Source organism: Anas platyrhynchos, chromosome 8, assembly GCF_047663525.1.
Source record: "Anas platyrhynchos isolate ZD024472 breed Pekin duck chromosome 8, IASCAAS_PekinDuck_T2T, whole genome shotgun sequence".
Lineage (NCBI taxonomy): Eukaryota > Metazoa > Chordata > Aves > Anseriformes > Anatidae > Anas > Anas platyrhynchos.
The window spans coordinates 10,948,675-10,970,466 of record NC_092594.1 but is presented as its reverse complement, the minus strand read 5'-3'; the positions used below and the strand labels follow the sequence as shown (position 1 = coordinate 10,970,466).

Sequence of the window (21,792 nt, the reverse complement as noted above, 5' to 3'; positions counted from 1 at the left end):
TTCAAGAACACACCATCCAGAACAATTGGGTCAGGTCTGATGTTCAGATTAGAGCACAGTAGTTGAAGGTAAATTACACCTGCCTCTCTAATGACCTCCCATGCTCACAGATCTTCTACCACTCTCCCACTTCACATTTTTACTCAAGCATCAGCAGGTTTTCCAGAATGTCCCTAACAGGATGATCAGAATGTGTGAAACACAGCCAGGTACCAAGGTGGCAAGGGAAGGACAGCTGCATGCATAGATCAGAGAACTTCATCCTGTGCAATTCAAGCTTTGTGGTGCACATCTTGTGTACAAGGAGATTTGTCATACACACATATATCCTGCTTCTGCATAATCTTCTGCTCCTTCGTCAGGTACTATAAGCTGTTATCCCACAGCAGCGTATCATTTTTCAGGCCTGCCTTTCAGAACTTGTTATTCTGCATTAGAATATAGGCACTGAGGGGCTTGGAAAATGTCAGGAGTCAAAAATCAGGTAGGAGACACCCCTGTCTCCCTGGAAGGGAAGTTGTTCTGAAATATTGCTTGGCCTTAAAAAAAAAAAAAAAAAAAAAAATCTCCTGTGTGAGTGGAGATGAAGCCTGTTTAGGCAGAGGTAGGACTACTGGGAAAGCAGCACAGTGACCATAAAACAAGTGGTGAGTCCTGGTAACTCACCGCTGTGCCTAGCGTTGTGTGTGCCACGTGGCACAGACTTTTTTCAGTTACACACAACTAAAGATCTATCCAATCTCTCACCACTAATCACTGAGCATCAAGATAAGGTTTTTACACTTTATTCAATCTATCCTTTTTATTTTACTGGTTATCCACATAAGCTGAGATAATGAACATGAAAAAGGTACTAACCAGACATTAAGTGGCCTTCAAAATGCCTGCCCGGGTAATCATGTGCCCAAAAGATTATCACACCCCAAAACTCAATCCTGAGCGAAGCCCAAGTCACTAGCTCCATTTTCCCAAGGAATGGACTAAGATAATTCTTAGAATACTTGCATGTACCAGAAAAGAAACAGTTTATACAACAGGAGTTAAACACGTATTTGATGCATTTTTTCACAATGGAACAGTTTTTCTTCAGCTTTTTCTTTGGTACACCGGTAGCAAACTGCCACTGTCAGACAAGCCCTTCTGAAGGGATGAACCCTAAATATCATCAGACTGGCTACTTCAGAAAAGAGGAAAAAAAAAAAAAAAAAAAAAAAAGGAAAAAAAATCCCCAAAGACATTCCCTTTCTTCTATATTTAAGGGTACTCAGACTCCAGGGATCTCAGCAGAGGTAGCACAAGGCTGAACTGATTTCATACCCAATACAGAATAACAGTACCAAGTACCATTTACTTGGGGCTTTTGGTATCAACACATCTCCACACCCGGAAGCCTGGTAGTTAATGCCTTAGCTGTGATGGATCCCTGCACTTTACATCATGCAAGTTGCAATGACCCTATAAAATTACTTTCCATCCCTCTAAAGTTTCAGTGGCAAGAAATATTTCTGACATATAACCGAGGGCCTGGCAGCAGGTCTAATGATATAGTGTTAGATTTAAAATGCTGCAGTTATCAGTCAGCCGCGTTCCGGAGCAGGTCATGCATAGCAAACAGCTGCTTTATTAGCTTGATGGAATGCGCAGCGTGTATGAAGTGACAGAATGCAGCTACAGAGTAAGAGCCCAAAACTCTATGCAAAATACATCATCATGGCCCAAATTACGTGTGCCATTCACAGTAATACCAGAGATCCATCCTGACTAGGGCATGGCAGGAACAGCAAACACTTGAGAAGTGCTGGCTAGGAAGCTGATTTTGTATTATTTTTTTGGGTGAAAAGAAGAAATGGAACTAGGAGGAAGTTAACATTTTCCTGCAAGCTGAAAAGCATAATACAATTGAGATTATTTATCAGAATAAATTAGCAAGCTTATCAGTGATTTGTTCCCCAGTTCACTCCCTAGCTGTCCTCATCCCTTCCACAAGGAGACCTAAGTACTCCTCCTGACACCACCAGCCAAGTACCTATCGTTTTGTTATTCAAAAGGCAGAAAACAGTTAAGAAAGTGAAAGGAATGCAGTCTATTTAAGGATATAATAGAGAACGATTAGAAGCAAGGGGCTTTCTTTACTGACAAGCAATGAACAACTACAATCCACTGTTGGGCTACCAGTGTGCAAACCAGACAGCTTATTAAATGCGGCTATGACGAGCATTTATGGGGTGATCTGCCTCTGTAGACAGCCTTGGCACTAAGTATGCCCTCCAGGCAATTTGCTATAGATTTCTATTAATGCTGTTACAAATACTGCAGGGAATATGGTAAATGCTGGGAGGCTTTTAATCACAATTCTCTCATTTGTTGAAGAAAAAAAGAATGAGAAGTAATCAAATACCAGCACTAGTTCCACTATATATATATATATATATATATATAATATAATATATAAATTGATATACTATATCAATATAAATATATTGATATATCAATATATATAAAGCAATAAAACTAGAAGTTGCCTCACTTGATATCTGATGAATCCTGCCAAAGTATTCTGGAATAAGATTTTTACACTCTAACATTCTGCTTATTATGTTTCTGTATATAGATGCTAATCCTGTTATCCTTGAAGGGAAATGGCAAGTTTATTATCCCTTATATATGACCTAAATGGTGGATTTTGACTATTAAGATATTATGAAGATGTCAAGGAAACGTTCAAAACACATGATCTTCTGCCTTCAGGATATCCTACATTGAAATATGCCAAGCTAAAAATTCATTTTCCTCTTGCTTAGTATTAAAATTTTATTTCAAGTTCAAGACAGAACTTGTTTCATCAGCAGCCATACAAGATGATAATTTTTGTACCCTACACTTCCTTGCATCAGCACACCTGAATGGCTGGGCTCAGTGTATATATAAATAAAATGACTGCAGCAATACAGAGATAGGGAGCAATCCTCCAGGCCAAAACAGGGGTCATCACAGAAGTGATGTTAGCTGTAATCAGGAAATGCATCGGCAGCAAGGGTAGAATCATAGCACATTATCCACAGCATCTGATGAAATTTTTTCTTCTCTGGCAGGCAAAATTATCTAAATAATAGAGCTGATACACTGTGACTCTCAATGCTTTATCAATGTATTTGGAGAAAAAACATCACTTATAAAACCAAGGAACACACCAGAGTGAAATAACTACAATTTGCAGTCCCTAACTGCATCTCTAAAAGCTGCACTAAAAGAAACAGTTCTGAGTAACAACTACGTTATTGCCAGAAATGACACAGATGAATACTAGTGACAAATGGTATAAATTATTGATATTTTAGACTAGAATTCTTCACTACAGGGATATTTTAAAGCATTCTGTATAAAAGTTTATTATGGGATGAGTCAGCATGTTAGCATAGATGTTAGTATCACACGTTAGGTCTTTAACAAATTCATGCTTGCAACCTTATTTTTAATTTGGCACTTTTCTAGCAATGTGTTGGCATATCTTAAAACAACCACAAAGATCAACAGTAACATGAAGATCTACAAAAGTACTTTAATCATTTCCAAACAGCCTTAAAAACAGTCTTTCAGCACTTGCATTTGTTGTGACATAAGTTAGTCACACACAGATTTCATAGCACCATGCACTCAGAATGCATACAGTATACAAACATCAGCACAATTTGTAGATGTAGAACTAGAAAGGATTTAATGAGCAGAACCTGGTTATACAAAGCAATGCTATCAAGTTAGGAGCCAATTTCCAGCCTTGCCTTGAAACTGATTGTAAACTTATATTCCTATGAACAAGTCAGACCTCAAATTTTAAACATTTGGCAGTTTCATGACCTCCCTCTTCACAGGTCCCAACATTATTTCCTTCATCTTTCCCTCGTCACTGAAACCTATATCTTAATTCTTTTCTCAGCCTCCTGCTGTTCTGAAACTCCAGCTTCAGATAAGAGTCTCAGCGAACACCCTGCTCCATTGCACTGGCTGCTGCTTTGCCCTAAGTGGCACCTGAGCACTCATCAGGGGCGTACTCCCCGTATAAGCTGCTATGCAACCTGTCTGCGCACCATCAGGAGTGTTTTTCTTGCATAGGAAGGCTGTGTCTCATAGAAGTAGAGCTATCAAAAAGAGACAATTCATTTACTGATATGGTAGGGAAAAATGAGTATAGATTCTAGAGCTAAGGACTTTGCTGCTGGTTTTCTTTGCCTTACATATCTATACCGCTTCTGCAGTTCATACACCTGGAACTGGCTCCACACACAAACTCCTGGAGCAGTTTAAAACATATTATAGCTGGCTTTGTGCAATTGCAGAAACCAGTTCCATAGACTGTCAGAGCAGTTGTCACTTCCAAATGCTGCCTGAGCCACACACCCAACTTGGAGGAACCAGCACCACAAAGACACAGCATGGAGGTCACCGATTCTCTACATGAAGATGGGTTTACTAGGGGTTTCATGGGCCATACTCAAACTGTGGCCTTATCTCATAAATACACAGTACACGAGATTTAAAAAAAAAAAAAAAAAAAAGTGTTTATATTAATAGCCAAGATAAATATTTTCAAGTGTAGGTTGTAAAGCTAGGCAACTCCATCTGCACTGCCTTGAAATAACCAGCCTGAATTTCTAAAGTGCTGAGAACCATCTGCTCTTATTGGCCTCAGTTGTTTTTGAAAAATAAACCACTTAATTAGATGCTTTGGCATGGACCTAATTGGCTAACTTCTGACTCCAACACTAAAAACGCTTTTTCCTGAAAGACTAGAAGTTTGAAAAAAATCTCTGAAGTGGAATGATCTAATCTAAAAGTGCTTGCACTCACCATTTGGCGTTCTGTATATATTCATTCATATGGAGGATACTGAGATAGTTACATGTCCTGGAGTAAATATAAAAACTAAATTGTTCATCTTTCTCCTCTAATTCTAAAATATAAACCTTTACATGTAAAAATGAGGATAATTTTCCCCTCTCCAAGCAGGGAACAGCACCAAAATGAAGTTTGAAAGTGCCCCTTGCCGGAACTATCTGCATCAGACTGAAATATGCACACCTGAAAATAACATCTCAGACTTGGGTTACTCTGAACATGTCTGCATCACAAATGAAGGACAATGCAGAGAAATCTAAACTAGCAGAAGTGCTACCTGGGACATGCATCACATTGTGAAACATCACAATGTCTTATACTACTCTGCTGCACCCAAGCTAAGCTCTGCTCTGTCCAGGTTTACTGGCCTTGGTACCATCTCATTCTGTTATGGCCACACCAATTATGTTATGCTTTGCTGACATGAATACCCATCTGTTTTCTTCTGGCAGGAGTTAACTCAGATTTGCAATAAAACTAACAAAATGAGAAATGAAACCAAGTGTCAGAAGAGAAGAGATTTAAACATGCAGTGAAACATTTTCCTGAATGATTTCCTGTAGTACTACACCTCTTTTAAGCACACATACACGTCCAAAGTGTTTCTCTTTTTTTGTTTGTTTGGTGTTTTTTTAATGCTCCTACAAGTTCTACAAGTTTGAAGATGTTTGAGCTGTGATTTGGAGCTGCTGCCACTTGTTACGTGGAAAGGTCAGAACCACTGTCTATCTAGAGCACCTTTTAAACTGTTTTGAGAGAGGTCAGGCACTACAAGTAGTCTCCATGCAATCCAGTAAAAAGCTTTAAGCCCCTTGCACAACCACCCCTTTACTGCAGGCATTATCCATACCTCGGGTTTCCAAAAGATTTTGGTTTAATACAGACAGGATGTTTAGTGTATAATATAGCATAAACTTCATGTTCAGACCTTACTGCTGCTAGCAAGCAGCCATACAATGGCTCTGACTCATGAGACAAGAACCTTCCTTAATCTGAAGGGAAGCAAGTGAAAGTACTCATCACAGCCTGTGCAGTACTTATGTAGTGCCTCGGGCATACCACAATGCTGAGATCACTCAAAATAAATCTTCTGTTCTAGTTCTCCACCAAGCTGGATGAGTGCTCTGTGACCCTTTCCTAATGCCCTGCCTCTATCCAGAGGCGGTCTTCTGGAGTAATGCTACTCAAACAGCCAGCTGGTCTCTTCAGCAACCTAACTAGACACAGAAGATCTGTGGGAGAGGTGCTCTCGTTCCCTAAAATGCAAAAAAAGTACAAACAGCTTGCTCTTGGCATTAGCAAGCTAGAATCAATATACTTCTCAGCATGAAGTCTTGATTGCCAGCAATTTAAATGACTGAACAGTCAATGAAATAACACTATGCAAGTGTAGCAACGGTGCATCTGTACTTAGATATGTTCTGCTTTATATGTGCTAAATGTGTGGGATGGTAATTTCTAAACCATGGGTATCAAAAGAGAATTTCTAAACGTGTATTGAAAGGCTGAAAATCAATTTCCTCTTACCAAGGACGCACACTCCAAAATTAATATCAAATTACTATTTTATATCAATATGTACTTGCTCAAACTACATATTCACATTCCAGTGCAAATACGGAATATATCCACCCCGCACATTTTCTGTCCATAGCTTGCCCTCCCTCCTCCACTATCCTTCAAAAGAGGACGCGTTCATATTACACCTCAAATGATGCATTCATATTATACCTCAGATAGCGAAGAACAATTTGAGCATTCTTCTTCCAGTGAGAGCACCATCATAAACCGTTCCTTACGTTTTATCACTTATTTTCCTCCTAGTTCTGCTTTATGTAAGCACAACTGTTTGTGAGATTATATTGCAAACCACACAAGATGGCTCTTGAGAAATAAGGGTACTTTTTGACCTCATGTACTTTCCTACCAATTCAATAAAGATTTCCTTGAATAATTATATTGACCTGGGGGAACAAGACAGAAAGAAGGACTAAATACATTGGAACTGCCACTGAAATCAACTGTTGCCGAAGTACAATTCTAGATCTGCTGATGGCCATCTGCACAAGGCAATTAATTTAAATTCTCTGTGGAAATACAATTTTGGTATGCTAAGGAATCAACCCTACTCAAGACAATATTGCACTCCTGGGTATCAGCGATCTCTGGCAATTTGTACAGTTGATTTGTGGGTAACAAGCAGAGCAGGGCATGCTCAATGACCCTTTGGATAAACATGAATATGCCCTTTTAAAATTATCTGAAACAACACAAGCCCCTGTTCCACTCTGCTGAGTCTTAATAGCAAAGAAAAATCACTTCCAAAGAATATGGAGAGATCTCTACAAATGATTTGCACAGGTATGAGGTATTGATCAGTGCTGAGCAACCTACACTTGTGTCATTAAGTAGACCTGGAAGAAAAGAGATGTAGTAAAGAGGTAACATCTAAATTAAAAATAAATGAGAGCGCAGAAATGAGATGAAACTGCATAACGCAGTAGTCTGCATGTCTTCTCTGACAACAGCAGTAGTACTAGCAAGCAGCTCCCCACCATCTCCTTGGCCAAGGAAGAGGGTAGATTTAGATGAGATATTTGGAAGAAGTTCTTTACTGTGAGGGTGGTGAGGCACTGGAACAGGTTGCCCAGAGAAGCTGTGGATACTTCATCCCTGGCTCAAGGCCAGGTTGGATGGGGCCATGAGTGACCTGGTCTGGTGGGAGGTGTCTGCCCATGGCAAAGGATTGGAACTGGATGATCTCTAAGATCCCTCCCAATCCAAACCATTCTATGGTTCTAGGGTTCTATGACCCTAAATATGTCCTTTGTAAAGGCAGGTGCACCAAAAACTGATTCCTACCATTAGTTTTCCGTTTGACAAACGGAACCCTTGCAGGTCCCAGTTTTCAACTAGCAAGCATTAGCAGACAGAAAGGCAAAGGCATCAAGACTAAACCATGATGTAGCATTTTCCCCCAAACTACAAAACATAGAAGTAGATTTTATGGAGGGCTGAGCATTTCTGCCAGACATATAACCATAGCTATGTGTGCATTTATTTTAATGGAGTGCGCTGAAAACTTTAAAGAACGCTGTGCATATGTATACTTACATCTACAAAACTCCAGCACATCTGATGCCAAAATCATTGCTTCCTAATGCTTTCTCAATTAATTGTCATACCAGCAAAGATGAGTACTACTGCAGGATCATGGCCTCAGCATGAGTTCATTTGCAGGTGATTATGTCCTCACCTCTTCAAAGCTTGACTTATCACATTTTAGAGAGGTTCAAAGCAAGAAGCCAGGTTTAAGATTATACACTGTCATGTCCGTAAAAGCCCTACATATGCCTAAATAGTTTTTAGTCCTCTGGTACTGGTTGTATTCTTACTGAACGTGCAACATCCTTGTGATCCTCCAGGATGCTTTGTTGCAGTCCTTCTCAGTGGGGAACATCAGCTACCTCACAGCTTGCCACTTTTTCAATGCCCTTCTGAGCACAGCACATCCTTAGTTTTTCCATGAAAGTGTAAAACAATTTTATTGTAGAGTTCAGTTTACTTCCTTTTTGAAAGCAGGTGTTTTTTGGTTGCATTTTGGTTTGCTTTTTTTGTCTGTATTTTTTGGGTGTTGTTTTTTGGGTTTTTTTTTTTGTTCATTTGTTTTTTAACCTTCCTGGGCACACACTTATTCAAAGGCTCATGATTAATAAAGTATAAGGTTACAGACAAACAGTTTCAAGATCTCTCCTCCCTAAATCTGCAGCAAGAGGTATGCTCTGGACTGGAAAATGCTTCACTGGTATTGTTGCTATGGCAAAGCTTAATAGGAGTTTAGAGACTGGGCATGCAGCCAACAAGAGAATGGGGAGGGCTGACACATGACATTTCCCCCTTTGTTCTTTTCATACAATTTGCTTTCTGCAGCTCTTCTCAAGAGCATAAGAAATGGTTCAGCTTCAATTATCTCCACAGGAGCTTCATTTTTCTTCCTTTTTTTTTTTTTTTTTTTTTTCCTCAAAGAGGACAGTCAGAACTCTTGTGTCTTACATTTTCTTCAACTCCCAGTGAAATACACACATGTTCATAGTAAATAATTCCTACAAAGATTGTTATCACCTGTGCTGTTCATTTCTCCTCTATTAAAAGAACCCAGACAGGAAATTGGGAACAAATCCAAAGCCTTCCTTTAAACTCTAGTTTAACCTGACAGCAGGCAAGAGTGGCATTTTCTGAAAAAGGTACCAGTTTATTGTAAAAGGCAGATTTCTGTTCAACATTGTAAACAGAGCTTACAAAACCCATCATTCACCGTATCACTGCTTACGTCACATCATCTTCAACCACTGTTGGGCAAGGCTTGTATAATCTGATTCTGTAATTGCATTCTCTTAGCCTTGGACTTCAACAAACTGCACAATCAAATTCAAAGAACATCCTTTTAAATATAAGAGACTGTTGCTTGTCAAAAAATATATATATAAAATTATTTGTATATAGAAAAACAGATCAGGACAAGCCCGGTACAGGTTTATATATATTTCAACTATGAAAGGGAAAAGAAGATAAAAAGGACACTAGATGACCTTGGATTAAACAACCTTGGAAACATCTCAGTAAGCCCAGGATGCACTGCTTTCTACAGCACCCCAAGCAGCGGTATTGAGATCAAGGGGTTGTGCTAGATTTATGCACTTTGTCAGCAGAACACCATGAGACCACTGCAACAAAAAATATCTCACATCCTGCAAACTGTGTTGACTACATAAATTAATAATTTACTCTCAAGAAATTAAGTGCTGAAATGAGTTCATTTGCACATATATATGTCTAATTCCCCCAGACATATGTTTGTAGTGCTATCTAAAAAGAGAGAAGGATAATACTAAGAACAGAGCGTAACAGGAATAACAGGGCCAGCAAAAAGGTCAAAGGTCTTGACTCTGGAGCCTAAATCATGACAAGCAGACGGACACTGAGTTCTTCGATCCACACCAGGCTCTCACAGGGAGATACACGATGTACCGCAACTACTAGATGACCACCAGTGCTACACATTTTTAGCAAATAGAGTGCCTGTGCCCCAGGTGTGCTGGCCTTCCTCAGTCAGCTTAACACCTACAGGGGGACCTCGATATGCCTGAAAGTAACACCAGAGCTCAGGCATTGTGTTGATGGTGGTGTATGGAAATCTTACATTGCTGACCACTTGATACAGTCCTGCTCTGCATGCTACAACTGAGGTCAGGTTCCCCTTCAGCCTTCTGTCGCCAGAGAACCCCAGGAGAGTTGTAGCAGTCACTTTGGCACAGCCTGCAGCATTTCACACCTTCTGCATTTTGAATCCCATTGACCTGAAGCCACAATTCAATAAAGCTTCCCTGCCTAGGGTAGAAATGATGGTTGAGGTTAAACGCACATCTAACTCTACAAAAAGTAGTCAAAGCCTCAGTCTGCTACAACAGAGTGCAAACTGAACTGAGAACCTGGCATCTGTAGTAAAGGTACATCTTTGCTATTCCAAAACAAGTGATTTCAGAAAACCATTTCAAAGACTGATGTTTCTACTTTAAGATTACTTTCAAATTAAACCTCATTGTCTCCCAATAAATATAATTACAAAAGGAACAACTTCACAGCAGAAAGGAAAGGTTTGAGCTGTTCCACTGTCACCTGCACTCACAGTAACCAGCTATGAGCCTAGCCTTCAAAACCCTTTAAGTCCATAGGACACACCTCTCAGCAGAGTTTGCAGCCAAGGAAGCCCTTTGAGAAGTGTCCTAAAATTCTGAAATGTTTTAAATGAACTCATGCCCTGAACAAAACAATATCAGTAGAAAGAAAAGCAATCAGCAGGCTACTGCACAGTAAATAAATATTTAAAGCAGATTAAGGTGACCAATCTTTTGAAGCAGTGGGAGCTATCAATGACAATATTAATTTAGGAGAATATGAAACAGAAACATGAGGTACTCACGAACTTAAGCTTATACACAAGGACTGATAATCATTTGCTACCCTTAGTCACAAGGAGAGCCATTTTCCCGGTCATGAAAATAACTATCCACTCAGGGGCAAAAGCAGCTGTAAGTATACTAGAAAGAAAGGAGTGACGGATACGCAGATAGGCTTTTCTGATGAGATCAGTAGCACTTCAAGGCTTAATAATATTTTAATGAGAACAGTAACAGTGCTCTGTTAAAATGACAATGTGGGTTGCTTTGAGAAAAGCACCATAAATCTGATGGCTTTATGAACATAACAAAACCACATAATGAAACACAGCAATACAGAAGGGGTTGTGATTGCTGCAATCTATTTAGCCATCTGACCAGCAAAAGGTCAATGTAATTAACAGCTTAAAGACATATGATGGAAGAGTAGAGACCAGACTCTATAAGAAAGAGAATCTAAATCAAGAAAATAAAGCACTTTGATTCCAGAGATAGTCCCATTAATATCTTCCTGAAAGAGATCCATTTCCATAATAAAATGCTGTAGCAAAGGGCTACTATGCCCCTTTAACAGATGTTTCAGTTATTCAAAACACAAAGGATATTGAGTTAAGACATATTTCTAGGACATTAGACAGTACTTATGAAGCTTAGTCACACACACACACCTACATTTGATCAGTCACCAAAGCCCACTCAAGAAGTGACTAAAAAGCCAGCCTTCCTACCCTTTCTTTTCTGGGTTGCTAACTTGAAAAACATCTCTTGCATTTTTAGTATACAATTAAAACTAAACTACATTGCATACAGTTGGGAAAAACATCACAACAAATGCTGAAAAATATGCAGTATTAAAGCATTTCTAACAAAATAGATTTGGAATTGCTATAGGCCAAGAGAAGATAATTCTTTGGGTTACAAACTCACATACCTGAAACTACAAGGATATGTCAGAGGTTTCCAAACTGGCAATGATTTATGGAGAGTTGCTCAAATCATGATCATGGTTTCTCTGCTTTTTCTACCTGCAGGAAAGTCCTGCTCCCAAATATTTGACAGGATTTCTGTCTTGGACATCTCAGACATAAGGTGTGCAGATAGGAAACCTGGCACCTAACTGATGCATCTGGCCTCCTGCACATTGCTATCAAGCACAGCATATTGAGTTCAGCGGTGCTTGAGAACTGCTGCTGGACTGAAAATCCCAACATTAACACCATGTATATGCTGGAAGCATCCGAACAGGTAGGACCCCAGACACCTAGGAACTCTAAGCAAAGCCATGACACCTTTAAAACCTCCCAAGGGAGAAAACGCAAGCGCATCCATGAAAATCCTGGTGTATGGCAGCTCTAAGTTAAATGGAAACATACATAATGAATTATATTTGTCATATCAGCAGCTGCCAGAAGGGATGTCTCCTACCTGTTAAATTGAAGGCTCATGGTGTTAAAACAATCTGGGAGCACATGACTTGCTGCCCCACAACGTTCAGCACAGGTACAGCTCTGATTTGCACTGCTCAGCAAAGCAGTGAGGTACAGTCCCCTGGGGACAAGATATGTCACTGACCTAGCAGGCGGCTGGAGATGCAGGAGGAAATGCTCAGAAGCAAAGCTTGTTCTTTTTTCTCTTTTGGAAGGATTGCCTCTTTCACAAATCCAGGAAGGCAGCATCATGGGAACAATTCTGAAGCTTCTGACAAGCATGTCAGAGACCAAGCTCCAATGGAAAAAAAAAATTGCACTGTTGAGTAATCACAAGAACCAATATCTAGTAGGGATTTTCTTAATATAAATAAATAAATAAATAAAAAGTAGTACTGAAAAGATTAGGCTGCTAAAATTTAATTCCTTCTTGGTAGAAATCTATATAGTTTTATTGAACTCAACACAAGTACAGAATTTCTCTGGCTGAAGATTTAAACATAACTTGGACACAAGTATGCAAGTTCTGTAAAATTTGGTTACATTTCTATACAAATCCGTATGCTTATTTCCTACTAGCTTCTACAGAAATTCATCTACAACACCCTAGAGATATAGAATGACTAAGAACCTCTTCCAGAGGATTTTTGATTCATCCGCAGGCAGAAACACTTTTCTCAAATGCTCTGATACTTTTTCAGCAGTAAAATAAATAATAAAAGCTACAAAGTCAGATCTGCTTCATAAAAAGTTTTTGCCAACCCCATCAGACAAGTAAGAATAGCCTGTATTCTAAACAGCTAAGCCTGTAAACTCCTCTTTGCTACCTACACAAGAAAAATGAGAACTCAAAATGCAGATAGGTGACTAAATACAGCATTCTCAGTGTGCAGTTGGCATTTAGAACTATTTAAAATGCGGCAGGCATTTATAAATGAGGATGGATCCTGCCCAATTCTACTTCTAAACTATTGTCTGAAGTGTTAGTTACCTGCTACAGAATGAAAATCCTAACAACATTGTATAACTGAGCATTGCCCTATTACTAGGTTGCTTACCAGTTCTGTTAAACTGCCCACTTCCACAGCAGTGGCAAGTGGTGGAAATGTGCACTTTTACTGAACAGACCTGAAGACTGCATCCAAAGACTTTGTTTCTAAAATCATTCCTTCTCAAATAGCATAAAATCTATTTTAGAGACTGCTTGTGTCAACTATTTATTTGAATACTTGTACTAAATATGACATGCTATGACCAGCAAATTTTCCAGAAATACTTAGGAGAGCAGGAGGAAAACATAAACTTCATTGATCACAGAATCACAGAATTTCTAGGTTGGAAGAGACCTCAATATCATCGAGTCTTTGCTCCCCCAGCCTCCATCTATGGGGTCAGGGAAATGAAAGATGTGGGAAGCCCTTCTACCAGTGCAGACAGAGGCAAAGAAGTTGCTGAGTACCTCAGCCTTCTCCACGTCTGTCATTACCAATTACTCAGATATAGAAACTCACTCCTAATATAAGCAATTAGCCAGCTATCATCACTCACACACTACTGTTTGCACCCCTCGGTTTATTTTCACAAATGTTAAAGGCGCATGGTGGCCCCTGGGTACTCCACCTGTCACCCCAGTGCAGCAGCTTGAAGGGAACTGGGGCCTCTCTTGGGCTCTTCCTCGAGGCTCTGCGCAGAAGGGCTGCCACCTCTCGCACAAGGGCTGCCGGATGGGAAAGAAGCACTCACACAACCCCTGACAATTGGCAAAGGTCTTTATTGCCACGTGGCTCCAGGCTAATGCCTGGAGTGGAGCCTGGGCGATGCAGAATAGGGAGCTTGCCGAGCCCTTCTGCACAGCTGACGGTGTTCCTTGAGGACACTTTTCAGAGAGCTGCCGGGGGACTCCCATGTTTGTTGTGGCCGAGGTGGGTCCACTTCCATCGGTTGCTCTTCATCTTGTGCACCCACCTCCATGGGCTCCGCGGGTTGGAGGACGAGCCAGTCCCTGGCAGGGACTGCCCACACAGGCTGCCTTCCATTGGGCATATTTTCCGGCCACGGTGCCGCACCAGGACGCCTCCCAGTTCCGTGCCTCGGGTCCGTTCCGTTCTCCGCTTGATTTTCACTCACGGAATTCCTGACGGCATCTCTCCCTTGGCCACGGCTGGGTCTCGCATCATGTTCTGTCCACTGGGCACGGCTCCGCTTCTCGTGGCCCTCCAACCCACGCTCTCTCTCTTTTCTGTCCTCACTGGACCTCCGGCTAGGCCCAGGTCTGCTGTTGGTGTCTATCCGAGGGGCCGGTCTGCTCCCCACATCACTTCGGCTCCAATGATGTTTATCGTAATAGCCTCTGGGCCGGGCACCAGACACCTCCTGGGCACTGATGGTTCTTGTGCTGGAGGTGCTGGCCCTCGACCCATGGCGCATTCTCGCAGAGCCAGAAATCCTTCTCAGTGGTCCCAGGAACAATTTCTTGTCCCCGCACTGAGAAGGGCTGCTGCTCGCCTCTCTCTCGCTTTGCTCCTAACTCTGGCCTTCCTTCAGCCAATGGCTTTCGGAAGACCAAATCGCTGAGCAAGTGGCAGGCCAGTGGCAGGGGGGCCCCTTTTATAGGGCCCGGGGCAAGGGCGGGCCCGCTGGTGGCCACTGTGACCTCGGCAAAGCTCTGTGATGGAGCGGCCCGTGCGAGGCCGAAGGTGGCTGCCTTGGGAGAGGCCCGGAAGATGCCCTCATGTGGAGCAAGGACAAGGCTTGGGGGGGCTGAGGGCCCCCTTTTCTGGGGCTGGCTCCCCCCCAGGCCGTTTGCCTTGCCAGAGAGAAAGGCTGCCCCATGCAACCCTGCCTCCACCCATTTTTTCTCCAGATCTCCAAGGGTCAGAGTCTCTCCTTAACAAAAAGACAACCCCACCAATGAAACCAAAACAGACCAATTCACAAGGCTAAAGCAGTCAAAACTGAAATACCGATCCAGTATGGCCCCAGGGAGGCAGCAGACTTCCCTATGGGTAGGGTCAGGCCGACAAATAGGGCCCTCTGTTCCCCTGAGAAGAGAGTCTCCCACAACAATAACCCTTCTGTCCTTCTTGATGGAGGCAGTCCTGAGGCGTGGAGTTGACCTCCTCGCCCTAGGCATCCTCCTGGGTACACTTGCTACCTCTTCCTCACCCACCAGTCTCTCGAGCTCCAGGGCCTACAACCTGTTGTGGAAGGGCACCTGGGAAGGTGAGGCCAGAAGGGGAGGGCATCACTTGCAATGTCGAGCAGGGACCTGTTTCCATTCCTCCTCAACTCCCAGATCCCCTCCCTCTGCCCGACGGTGACAGGGCAGGGGATCCAACCCCGTTTGGGGTGTCTCACCTCGATACCTCTCCTTGAGGCCCAAATTTTCCAGAAATTCTTAGGAAAGCAGGAGGAAAACATAAACTTCATTAAGAGATGGGGGAATCTTTTTCCTAAAGAAGTCACAACTTTGAAGAATTCAGATACCATAGGAAACATTTCCAACCTATGTGCCCACCAACTACAGCTCCTAATTTATTTATAGGACCAACACAACAATTCTACCACCTTCTAGGAAGCTTTCCTGACTTCACCATCATTGAAAAGAAAATTCATCTGCCTAAATACATGCGTGTAGCATCATTTTGGAGGGCCACAATCATCCCAGGCTTGTATAGTTACTTTTGCATAATGTATTACTACTACTCAGTGCAGCATGCTTTGGAATTCACAGCAGAGTCACTGCAAATGTAACTGATGATTATTGTTTGGCTTCTCGGGACATAGGTGTAACCAAAGGACTCTTAGCCCTTCAGAAAGCTGCCATGGTCTGTAATAATCACTTTTACAATCTACTTCAGATTTCACTGAAAATATCTACCCCACTGTCAGCTCTAACCTACCTGTTCTGAGGCTTCAACTTGAGAGGTGGCAAGAACTGAACTACAATCAAACCTGAAGGACGCACGCAAGAATTTTAAGGAATACGTAGGTTAAATTCTTGAATGATTAATATATGGGTCCCCATATCCTGCAACTGTTAATGTTGAAATATCTGCCACATTACCAGGGAAACTCAGCTAGTTAAAGTACCACAGTAGGAGAACAATTGTCTGGTGAAACAGGTTTAGCTTCAGCTAGCATCTCTGTAATTAAGGAAGCAGACATCCGTTTCAAAAAATTCTTAAATTATAATTTTCTCACTTGGTGGATCTGTATGGTTCAATATGCAGTCATTTTCTCATTGAATTAAACATACAGTAGTATAACAAAGGATTGCTGTGTTTAAATTGTAATTGAGTATTTCTCTCCTGGTGTTCCTGCCTGTAATACACATAGCATGTAATGGTTTACTTCTGAAAGCCAACATACTGGAGGTATCAGCCACCCTCAAATTATTTCTCACATCCAGTTCTGTAGAAAACCTACCCATTAGGGCACAGGGGAAGGAATGAACCATTAGGCCAGTCCGCTTTTCTACAATTTCCTTAGCTTCAAGATAAGAAATTCCACTGCAGATATCTTATCTAAGCCTTTTAAAACCTTTACCTTCAAACTTCCAGACCTCTTGCCATCTCAGATTGTAGTTTATCTGCTGATATCACAGGAATGACGGACAGCTGCCCCACCAGTCCCAGCCTGCTCAAGTGCACGCATCCTGAGCCAAGGACGGGCACTGCTTTGTAACCTTTCCCACAGCAGCTAGAAGCAATTGCACCTGCACAAATGCACACACTCACAGTTGAAGGAAGTAAACAGACTGTCAAAGCCCACTGACCAGATTACTGACAACCTGTTTTGGAACTGCCTAATACCAGACGGGTAACAAGTGCCTTCATTTACTGCAAAGATTATTAATTCCGCTTTAGGAAAGCAAAAAAAACTGCCCTGCAGGAACAGTGAGGCACTGGAAAACTGGATCTACGAAGGCAATAGAAACCTTTACATGGGAGAATCTAGGCACATCTTAGATGTTCATAGATATAGTGTAGACCAGAATTTCTCAGTTTACAGCTCACAGGCTACATGTGATCTGCAAATCAATTTGGCCTACTAGCATATCAAGCTACTAAACTACAAATTAAACAGGACTAAACAGCTCTAACCCAACCTTCCCCACCTCCACCCCCAGAAATTGCCCTTCTCAGAAGTCACACAATAGTGAAACTTTTTTCACTGAACAATAAACCTCTAAAATACTTCATCAAAATGGTGAATGTTGAGGGTGGGGAGGGAAGACACCGCCAACACAGCCACAGCACTGAAAAGCAGAAGTTTCCACTAGTAACCACATTTAGGAGTCCAATCCTGTACTTCTTAGATAACTACCAATATTTAAAAAAAAAAAAAAAAAAATAGAAGCCAGGTGGAGAACTCCTAGACAAACAGTCTAAAAAAATAGCTGTTAAAAATCTATTCAGTAGTGACCAACATGTTACAAGAGGATTTGCAAGATCTGGGATGGTTGGCAAGTGGTACATTAACTAAAAATAGATTCTTTATTAATATTCATAAAATAATTTGAACAGCTCTATTCCCCAAGTAACAATGCTCACAATGAAAAGCTTTTGTCTCCTATTCACAGCATAATGAAAATGAAATATTGTATCTCAGTGCTGTTCTGAATAGGCAGCCAGTGCTATTGTACTGAACAGATGACATACTTGCACATTTGGAGAAGGACTATTAGCAGACAAATCATTGAGAGACCTCTTGACACCAGTAACAGAGTACTGACACATTTTGCTTTCCATTTCCTCCCCATTTCTGTTTGACCTATTCAGTATTTGTGAAAACGTTCAGTAAAAGTTCCCGAATTGTTCCACGACTTGCATTCTCTTATATATTTTTCCATGTTCTTCAGTTACTTGTATCATTTAATTAAAAGTTATGGCTTTGCACCGCAAGAAAAATCTCAGCTCTGGGGTCACGGAAATGGCCTGTCTAGCAAACATGTTTGCAGGCTATAGGAAACATCGGCAGTAATTCCTGAATGAGCACTGGGATATGAAATGGGTGCTGGAAACAGGGAAGTTTTTTCCCCCCCCCCCCAAAGTTATTTTACTGACAACAACTGTTGTTGAAATGAACAGCTAAGTCAATAGCCACACTGTCAAAGCAGCACAAGTCCTCTGGCATATGGTATTCCTACAGCCTTGGAAACAGTCAACCCACTGTTCAAAGCAGCTACCCACTAACTCTGTAATAAACAAACAACCTATTATTGGTTCTTGTTTGTAACTGCTTGAGGCACTACTAATTGTCACATTTTTAAAAAATGCACTATAAGTTGTTTCTTAACATCGTCACACAGAAGTCAGTCTCCTACATAAAGCTCCAGAAAAGAGATTTTTAAACATTTCACAAGCAATATTTTGCTAAAAAAAAAAATGCTTCCTTCTTGTGCAAGTAACCCAAATGGGCATAACATTCTGAGAAGGAAAACAGAAGATAGCAGCGTGCCCTTCTTCCTTCACAACATATGCAAGCACCAACACAATCCCTCCTGAGACTATTTCAGTGACAACAGCATATGCCCAGACCACTTCAAGAAGACAATACACCTCTTCCAAGAATTGTCATACACACTTGGTATGTTTGCCTGTCTCTAGAAATACATGAAAACAAGGGTCACTTTCTAGTATCACAGCCAACTCAGCTATGATTCAAAGAGTTTACTGAGGTCAAAGAAGGGAATATATTGTTTGCATACATCCCCATTTAATTTCACTGAATTACCTCTCCACACAACTCAGGCAGATTATCAGCCACAATATTCTCTTCAGACAGTATTTTAAGTTCTCTGCTTATAAAATTATAGCAGGCTGCTAGCTATAACGATCTAGAACCACCTCTACCACTACACAGTAGAATCTGAAGTCCTATAACTTCAGTGTGTACCTGTAGGCTGGCTGTTGCTCCACAGTCGAATTGACACAGTCAAGAGAAATCCATTTCCAGTTGCTCATATCCGAAGTCATCATCACAACTCTGCAGCACTTCATATTCAGCTGGATTAAGGCCAAAACATGGCTTTCCTTACCCTGTCGGATTAAAAATAGAACCCTTTCAGAAAAACATCAGTACAGGAACATACCAAACTACTGCTAATGGAGTGGATGAAAGGGGTCACAGAAGGGAGGCCCTGCAGATAAAAGAACTGAAGGACACTTGCAAGACAGCCAAAAACAAATCAAAACAAGATAGACTTCTAGCAGTAATGAAGCTACTTGTCAATATTAGAGAGACAGAGAGAAACCTCTCCCAGCTGAGATGCATGGTACGTAGGTCACTGAGGACAGACTCTCAAAATGACAGAAGGGAAAAGGTCAACTGCTACTCCAGTTCCCTGAGAAACAAAAGCCAGTCTGAACTGCAGGAAACATTTTGGGTACATTTTCTGGAGACTGCAAATTTCCTCGCACATTCTGTGGAGCATTTCATAGCACAGTAAAGAACACAGGCCACAGGGCTTCAGCCCAGCTTTTTAACAAGGGACTTGCAGGTGAAACAGTACATTAACAGGCAGGAGAAATTCGACTGGGAGAACATGTTAGAGTAGTAATTTGCATTCCCTTGAGAATGCACAACAGCTGAGATTTTCAGTGTGGCAGGAGCTGGAGGGTGAGAAGTTAACCCCTTCTATTCAAAACATTTCTGGCAAAATTGTATTTTACCATATTTACCAAAGAAAAAATGGAATTTTACAGAACAGTGTTTTATAATGATGGTAAGATTATGTGGCAGAACTGCCCTGTCATTTGCTCTAGACTACATAGCTATGTCTTTCTGAACCTCACAGAAAATATTCTGCCAATTGAATTTCTTTTCCATATCTTTGTTTGGTTTTGTTTGTGGACATCTAAAAAAAAAAAAAATCAAAAATCTTTTCAGCCTCCTGTCCACAAAAGAAACAATAAATCCTTCAGAAATAGGTACTTACTCTATCATCACCATTGTTAATATAACTGAGACCAAATCCTTTCTGCCGTTGCGGCCCACTTAACAAGACCCTCCTAAAACCCTTCTACCCATCTCATAGCCAGACTGCCCTGAACAGCCACAAGCAAGAGACTGAAGATTGTAAATTGCAACAACTTCTGTCAACGAAACTACAGAAAACATACTAATAGCTTTAGCATATTTATCTGTGTGTACATATTTATCTGTACATGTTTTAGCATATTTATCTGTGTGTACACACACAGGAATGGAGGGTGCAAAGGTGCAACTGTTTCTTGTTAAGAGGTGCAAGTGTTTGAATCAAGTCCTACAAAAGTCTGACTTTCCGAAGATGGGGCTGAAGTTATCAAACCTGAAGTAAAAGAAGGAAAAAATGAGATTTGAGAGCTACCAGATTTGAGATTTGGGGTTTTGAGAGCTACCAAATACTCCATACCATCCTTGACATTTCATTAACCATTTCTACAATTCTGGTGAAACGTTAAATAAATAGACTTTTAATAATTTAGATTTTAATAATTTAAATAATGTGCACAGAAATAAGTTGCTTTTAATGAAATATTTCATGAAATGACATGGGAAAACACCCATTAACTCACCCAGTTGTATCTCCATCACCTTTGCAAATTTAATAGAATTGTGACAATAAGTGAATAGAGTATAAAATTTGAAGTCAAAAGTCCAATAAATTCATAAACACATAAGCTCCTCCACAGAGAAAATAGCTCATGTACCACGTGTGAAAACAATTTATATAATAGTTTCATAATGTTTTTATGAAAAATAAATATTATTGATGCTTTCATGAAACACCACTGACATTTTCATTACATAACTTCATAAAGCATTAAATATATGCTTACACACACTGTAGCCTCAGCTCCAGAAGTCACTCAAATCAGCTGTTTTGCTGATTAGATGAGTGTCCTTGGTTACTGTAACTTTGAAAACGCTCTCTCAGCATCTGCTTAGAGTCCTAATTCTTGTCATGGGCCACAACTGGATTTCCCCAAGCTCCCAAACCCACAATGTTACTCAGCAGCTGCTTGGATACTCAGACATTTTCTTTCTGCAATCCAAATGGACAGCGAGTGCTCAAGACAAGAGATGGATAACACGAGAAGAGTCCCCCAGAACAGCAGGACCCACAAACATTTGTGCCTCCAGCAGCCAGGGCCAGCCCATAATAAGATTGCTTTCTAACCATGCTCGATCCCAGCATCTTGAGCCTTCCTTGGCCAGGAAGACCTATTGAGGAGGAAGTTAAGCAGTAAAAGTCAAAGCTGCAGCTTGGCTGACTGGCACAATGTTTATAGTTAATAGGGAATAGTTAAATGGCTTCTCCAGTTAACAGGCCTGACAACCCACCTGAGGAGCAGGGGCTCCCAAACACAAGTCACCACAGAGCACAGCTGAGCCCAGCAACCCAGCTGGGGGTGCCTCTGTGGAAGTATTCAAAACAAAGGGGCAAAATGCTGCACTGACTGTGAAGAAAAAAAGTGTGAGGAAACAGCACTGTGACCAGCAAGGTCAGAGATGGAAGGGAGGAGGTG

The 21,792-nt window shown here is 41.1% G+C and overlaps 1 long non-coding RNA gene across 3 annotated transcripts in view; it reads right to left on the bottom strand.

Annotated features, from left to right (window-relative positions):
• Positions 1–21,539, bottom strand: part of LOC140003030 (uncharacterized) — a 30,965-nt gene extending 9,426 nt beyond the window's left edge. For 2 of the 3 annotated variants that reach the window (XR_011810957.1, XR_011810958.1), the window contains exons 1-3: positions 21,444–21,539; positions 21,103–21,308; positions 19,178–19,320 (exon numbers count right to left, since the gene is read on the bottom strand). This is a non-coding gene — a long non-coding RNA (uncharacterized lncRNA). Of the gene's footprint in view, positions 1–19,177; positions 19,321–19,671; positions 19,794–21,102; positions 21,309–21,443 lie in introns of those variants that run through there. The other variant, XR_011810959.1, reaches the window with a different exon arrangement.
• Positions 21,540–21,792: the final 253 nt, after the last annotated feature.